This window comes from Scardinius erythrophthalmus (assembly GCF_964197995.2).
Source record: "Scardinius erythrophthalmus genome assembly, chromosome: 11".
Taxonomy (NCBI): domain Eukaryota; kingdom Metazoa; phylum Chordata; class Actinopteri; order Cypriniformes; family Leuciscidae; genus Scardinius; species Scardinius erythrophthalmus.
Window position 1 is genome coordinate 626796 of NC_138231.1, and position 6902 is coordinate 633697.

A 6902-nucleotide genomic window follows, 5' to 3' on the forward strand; every position below is an offset into this window, starting at 1 on the left:
TAAATGTATGCTCCATCTTTCATTTCAAATTCTTAAATTTGATCAAATAATATAATAAGACACTAGGCTGTTACCAATTCAATTAAATAATTTACATTGAAAAATAATAACTGTATTAATTTAGATTCTTTTAAATATTTTTGAATATACAAATAAGGAATGTTGAAAAGAATGATACTTTATAAAACTAAACCGCCAGTAGGAGGCGGCAGGCGACCGTCTTAATGAGCGAGTCAGTGAGTCATTCATTCAAACGATTCGTTCAAAAGGCTGATTTATTCAGAATGAGGCAGTTTATGAATGGGTAATTGAATCTTTGACTCAACCGATTCTTTCAAAACGCTGAATCATTCAGTAATGAAACAACTGTTGCATGCCATGCGCACTGGTTCTGCGGTGATCTTTGTTTGGGACTATTTTCGCTGCTGAAACAGAACAAAAACAGTCATTGCGTCTAAAATGTAAGTGACTTAATTTTAACTATTTGTTTATTGAACTGTTATGAAATCAGTCTCGGTTTCAATCTTGATGGCATTCAGGCAAACAGCTCTCTGGTCGCGTGTAGCCTAGGCTATATATTGTTTCTTAACTATAATATGTTATAAATAACTGCGCGAGCCTCAACAGCGCTACATTATTACCGTCAGTACATTAGGTAGGACTATATTATTATCAACCATAGGCTATCAATCACCATTTACTTTAAATGAAATAAAACAGAATCATCCTCACGTTTTCGGTGATTCCCTAGTTATTTTTTATTGTCGAGAGACGAAGGCGGCCGCCTCATAATTCTCTATGCAGGAAAAACTCTGGTAACGTATCGCGTATATGCGCGTAACTAGTGCAAATCAAGCAAGCTAGTATGCAAAGGCCATTAAGTGTTGGCAAAATAACACATTAGGGGACTGGAGTGAATATGGAATTATTTCCAGAAAACTTCTTGCACAAAATAAATTCAAGCACTTTCAAGCACCTGTCTCTATTTATGTTTATTTTCAAAAACTTTCCAGGGCCTTGAAAACATTTTTTCAGATTCAAAAACTTTCAAGGATTTCAAGGACCCGTGGGAACCCTGGTGTGTGTATGGGTGAGTGAGTGAGTGAGTGAGTGAGTGAGTGAGTGTGTGTGTGTGTGTGTGTGTGTGTGTGTGAGAGTGAGTGAGTGTGTGTGTGTGTGTGGGTATGTTGGTGAGTGAGTGAGTGAGTGAGTGAGTGAGTGAGTGAGTGTGTGTGTGTGTGGGTGGGTGAGTGAGTGTGGGTGGGTGAGTGAGTGTGGGTGGGTGGGTGAGTGAGTGTGTGAGTGAGTGTGGGTGAGTGAGTGAGTGAGTGAGTGAGTGTGGGTGGGTGGGTGAGTGAGTGAGTGAGTGAGTGAGTGAGTGAGTGAGTGAGTGAGTGTGGGTGGGTGAGTGAGTGAGTGAGTGTGGGTGAGTGGGTGAGTGAGTGAGTGTGGGTGGGTGGGTGAGTGAGGGTGGGTGGGTGAGGGAGTGAGGGTGGGTGGGTGAGTGAGTGAGTGTGTGGGTGAGTGAGTGAGTGAGTGAGTGGGTGGGTGAGTGAGTGTGGGTGAGTGAGTGAGTGAGTGAGTGAGTGAGGGTGGGTGGGTGGGTGGGTGAGTGAGTGAGTGAGGGTGGGTGGGTGAGTGAGTGAGTGAGTGAGTGTGTGGGTGAGTGAGTGAGTGAGTGAGTGGGTGGGTGAGTGAGTGTGGGTGGGTGGGTGGGTGAGGGTGGGTGGGTGAGTGAGTGTGTGGGTGAGTGAGTGAGTGAGTGGGTGGGTGAGTGAGTGTGGGTGGGTGGGTGAATGAGTGAGGGTCGGTGGGTGGGTGAGTGAGTGAGGGTGAGTGAGTGAGGGTGGGTGGGTGAGTGAGTGAGGGTGGGTGAGTGAGTGAGTGAGTGAGTGTGTGGGTGAGTGAGTGAGTGAGTGAGTGAGTGAGTGGGTGGGTGAGTGAGTGTGGGTGGGTGAGTGAGTGTGGGTGGGTGAGTGAGTGTGGGTGGGTGGGTGGGTGAGTGAGGGTGGGTGGGTGAGTGAGTGTTGGGTGAGTGAGTGAGGGTGAGTGAGTGAGGTTAGGTGGGTGGGTGAGTGAGTGAGGGTGGGTGGGTGGATGAGTGAGTGAGGGTGGGTGGGTGAGTGAGTGTGGGTGAGTGAGTGAGTGTGGGTGGGTGGGTGAGTGAGTGTGGGCGAGTGAGTGAGTGAGGGTGGGTGAGGGTGGGTGAGTGAGTGAGTGAGTGAGTGAGGGTGGGTGGGTGGGTGAGTGGGTGAGTGAGTGAGTGAGGGTGGGTGGGTGGGTGAGTGAGTGAGTGAGGGTGGGTGGGTGGGTGGGTGAGGGTCGGTGGGTGGGTGAGTGAGTGAGGGTGAGTGAGTGAGGGTGGGTGGGTGGGTGAGTGAGTGAGGGTGGGTGAGTGAGGGAGGGTGGGTGGGTGGGTGAGTGAGTGAGGGTGGGTGGGTGGGTGAGTGAGTGTGGGTGGGTGAGTGAGTGGGTGAGTGAGTGAGGGTGGGTGGGTGGGTGGGTGGGTGAGTGAGTGAGTGAGTGAGTGAGGGTGGGTGAGTGAGTGAGGGTGGGTGGGTGGGTGAGTGAGTGAGGGTGGGTGGGTGAGTGAGTGAGTGTGAGTGGGTGGGTGGGTGAGTGAGTGTGAGTGGGTGGGTGGGTGAGTGAGTGTGGGTGAGTGAGTGAGTGAGTGTGTGGGTGAGTGAGTGAGTGAGTGAGTGAGTGGGTGGGTGAGTGAGTGTGGGTGGGTGAGTGAGTGTGGGTGGGTGGGTGAGTGAGTGTGGGTGGGTGGGTGGGTGGGTGAGTGAGTGAGTGTGGGTGGGTGGGTGGGTGGGTGGGTGAGTGAGTGAGGGTGAGTGAGTGAGGTTGGGTGGGTGGGTGAGTGAGTGAGGGTGGGTGGGTGGATGAGTGAGTGAGGGTGGGTGGGTGAGTGAGTGTGGGTGGGTGGGTGAGTGAGTGAGTGTGGGTGGGTGGGTGAGTGAGTGTGGGCGAGTGAGTGAGTGAGGGTGGGTGGGTGAGGGTGGGTGAGTGAGTGAGTGAGTGAGTGAGGGTGGGTGGGTGGGTGAGTGAGTGAGTGAGTGAGGGTGGGTGGGTGGGTGAGTGGGTGAGTGAGTGAGTGAGGGTGGGTGGGTGGGTGGGTGAGTGAGTGAGGGTGGGTGGGTGAGTGAGTGAGGGTGGGTGGGTGGGTGAGTGAGTGTGAGTGAGGGTGGGTGGGTGGGTGAGTGAGTGAGGGTGAGTGAGTGTGGGTGGGTGGGTGAGTGAGTGTGGGTGGGTGGGTGGGTGAGTGAGTGTGGGTGGGTGGGTGGGTGAGTGAGTGAGTGTGGGTGGGTGGGTGGGTGGGTGAGTGAGTGAGGGTGAGTGAGTGAGGTTGGGTGGGTGGGTGAGTGAGTGAGGGTGGGTGGGTGGATGAGTGAGTGAGGGTGGGTGGGTGAGTGAGTGTGGGTGGGTGGGTGAGTGAGTGAGTGTGGGTGGGTGGGTGAGTGAGTGTGGGCGAGTGAGTGAGTGAGGGTGGGTGGGTGAGGGTGGGTGAGTGAGTGAGTGAGTGAGTGAGGGTGGGTGGGTGGGTGAGTGAGTGAGTGAGTGAGGGTGGGTGGGTGGGTGAGTGGGTGAGTGAGTGAGTGAGGGTGGGTGGGTGGGTGAGTGAGTGAGTGAGGGTGGGTGGGTGGGTGAGTGAGTGAGTGAGGGTGGGTGGGTGAGTGAGTGAGGGTGGGTGGGTGGGTGAGTGAGTGAGGGTGGGTGGGTGGGTGAGTGAGTGTGAGTGAGGGTGGGTGGGTGGGTGAGTGAGTGAGGGTGAGTGAGTGAGGGTGGGTGGGTGGGTGAGTGAGTGAGGGTGGGTGGGTGGATGAGTGAGTGAGGGTGGGTGGGTGAGTGAGTGTGGGTGGGTGGGTGAGTGAGTGAGTGTGGGTGGGTGGGTGGGTGGGAGAGTGAGTGTGGGTGAGTGAGTGAGGGTGGGTGGGTGGGTGGGTGAGTGGGTGAGTGAGTGAGTGAGTGAGGGTGGGTGGGTGGGTGGGTGAGTGAGTGAGTGAGGGTGGGTGGGTGAGTGAGTGGGTGGGTGGGTGAGTGAGTGAGTGAGGGAGGGTGGGTGAGTGAGGGAGGGTGGGTGAGTGAGGGAGGGTGGGTGGGTGAGTGAGGGAGGGTGGGTGGGTGAGTGAGTGAGGGAGGGTGGGTGAGTGAGTGAGGGAGGGTGGGTGGGTGGGTGAGTGAGTGAGTGAGGGAGGGTGGGTGGGTGGGTGGGTGAGTGAGTGAGGGAGGGTGGGTGAGTGAGTGAGGGAGGGTGGGTGGGTGGGTGAGTGAGTGAGGGAGGGTGGGTGGGTGAGTGAGTGAGGGAGGGTGGGTGGGTGGGTGAGTGAGTGAGGGAGGGTGGGTGGGTGGGTGAGTGAGTGAGGGAGGGTGGGTGGGTGAGTGAGTGAGTGAGGGAGGGTGAGTGGGTGGGTGGGTGGGTGGGTGAGTGAGTGAGGGAGGGTGGGTGAGTGAGTGAGGGAGGGTGGGTGGGTGGGTGAGTGAGTGAGGGAGGGTGAGTGAGTGAGTGAGGGTGAGTGAGTGAGGGAGGGTGGGTGGGTGGGTGGGTGGGTGAGTGAGTGAGTGAATGAGGGAGGGTGGGTGGGTGAGTGAATGAGGGAGGGTGGGTGAGTGAATGAGGGAGGGTGGGTGGGTGAGTGAATGAGGGAGGGTGGGTGGGTGAGTGAGTGAGTGAGTGTGGGTGGGTGAGAGAGTGAGTGTATGTGTGTGTGTGTGTGGGTGAGTGAGTGTGTGCAATTGTTACCTAACATGTTTTGCTTAACTGAATACAGGACGATAACTAAACATAACATGTACTATATTAATATTATAACTGTATATCAATGTGACACTCGTCTCCGACTGACAACAGAATACTTACTAAACAAGCATTTTCCATAAAGCTAACGTACTTTGAAAAAATATGTCTTGTAAACAACGATATGTGAAATTTTCCTAAACTTACTTAAAAACACACTTGATGTAGAGAAGCTCCTCAGAATAATATGATTTTACACACAGCAGCTGTCGCCGACATGTCAACTTATGACTCCACCAATGACGCGCGTTGGGGGCGGGGCTATCTGTGTGACTAACCAATTACAGACGAGGGGAGTGTTCCGGAAACCTGTCTGCAACAGCTATTGTTATTGTTGCAAATCTGTTTGGTGAAAATTAAAAATAATTTTGGTGCAAATAAATGACACACTTCCAGACAACTAAATGTTTATTGTGATTTTAACATAAAACCCCTGTTTTGCTATTTTATGCAATTTTTCCAAGAATCCAGTATCCAAGTATCCAGTGAACGCGATGACTTTCACTCATTTATAAGTGCTGAGATACTGTAGGCAGTTGGACAGTGAACATGGCGATCGCTGCTGCTGTTACTGCATGTTACAGTAATCAACACTAACAAAGGATCTTCGTGCAACGTGTATTTAAAGAGAAGATTAACACAAACATAAACATAGTTCAGCCGAAGTTGGTCGAGCACGCGCGCGGCGCGCGGGAGTCTGTCAGGAGGATTCGAGTCAACAAACACACAGAGTCTCTGTTTAACTCCGAACAGGAACATCTAAAAGCATATAGATTCGAGTTGTTGCTCACTTACCTTTCTTAAGTTGTGCAGGATTCAGACTAAGTCATAATTGGACGTGTGTAATGTAAAGTTTCTCGCATCCCAACCGAAATGCTTCCCAGACCAACTGATAGTCAGCCGCGCGCGGCGGGCAAGTGACGTCACTCACCGTAACTGTTCCCTGTTCGCGCGGTTTACCTGCAGACCAATGGCGTGCCGTTCCCTAATCCAGCGATGAGTCATCGAAGCGTGCCTTAATTCAGCGCTATCTCATCGGGAATAACGTGGGCAGTTTAAATATACAGTGTAGCTTTTCCAACTGAACATGTTCTCATACAATTAAAGAACAAATTTTTATTTTGGTCATTATTACGTTAATATATACGGTGAGTTCATTTTTGAACCGCACTAAATTGTACAATACAAACGGACAATTTATTAATAGATATTCAATTTGTTTAAATTACTTTCTAATCGAAATGTTTCGAACAAAATTCCCTTTTCTAAAATCCCTTTAACACACGTGACGTCACGAGCGGCATCATCCTCCAGGAAGTGACGTCATCTTTTGGAGGGAAAACAGCCGCGCAAACATCCGTATGTTAAATCAGTGGATTCGATGAATTCTTTGGTGTTTTGTGCTTTTATTCCTCTAGTTTGATCAAATGGGACAAACCAGTTTGATCAACAATTCAAAATGTGCTCAAAAATTAAAGTTGACCTCCTCAGGTAAGATAGGCCTACTGAAATCCGGTGTCTTTTGGTCATCATAAATTGTAGAAAGTCAAAGAAATGTTTGTGTAGTAGGGTGATGTAAAACCTTTGAAAATAGGTCAAGCTCTGGTAAATAGATTTAACCATTAATTATCAATTCACTTTATTTTGAACTGGATTTAGATGGGAAACAATATGTAAAACATTGTCAATGAACTTTAAATGCACTACTTCTTCAACTTTAACATAAATTACTTTGAAAATCTCAATGCTCAGTGTCGTCTCTGTTAGCTCTTCTGGTGTAAAAGAGACAAAATTCTGTGCTAAAAACATGCTAACATAGAAGGTTTATCTAATAAAGACTTAATTAGATCTCTAAAGATGTCATTTTAAAAATATAATTTTTCCACTAACTCTTCTTCATATTCTCTGAACAGGGTGGATGTGCTGAGGTTGGCCAACACATCTGAAAGCTAAAATGGGTAAAAATGCTTTATGATATGATGTCATTTAATTTGTCCAACTTTCATTTAAAGGAAAAGTCCAACATAACAGCGAGGACAATAAATTCAGGGACAAGCTAAAAACCTTGATTATAATTGGTCAAATAAATGTAATACACACTTAA

General features: G+C 49.8%; 1 protein-coding gene across 2 annotated transcripts in view; it reads right to left on the reverse strand.

The window, feature by feature from the left end:
* Positions 1 to 5703, reverse strand: part of mgab (MAX dimerization protein MGA b) — a 43498-nt gene extending 37795 nt beyond the window's left edge. The window contains exon 1 of one of the 2 annotated variants that reach the window (XM_081378546.1): positions 5594 to 5703. The gene's annotated coding sequence lies outside the window, so the exon portion shown is untranslated. The remainder of the gene's footprint in view (positions 1 to 5593) is intronic. The other variant, XM_081378547.1, reaches the window with a different exon arrangement.
* Positions 5704 to 6902: the final 1199 nt, after the last annotated feature.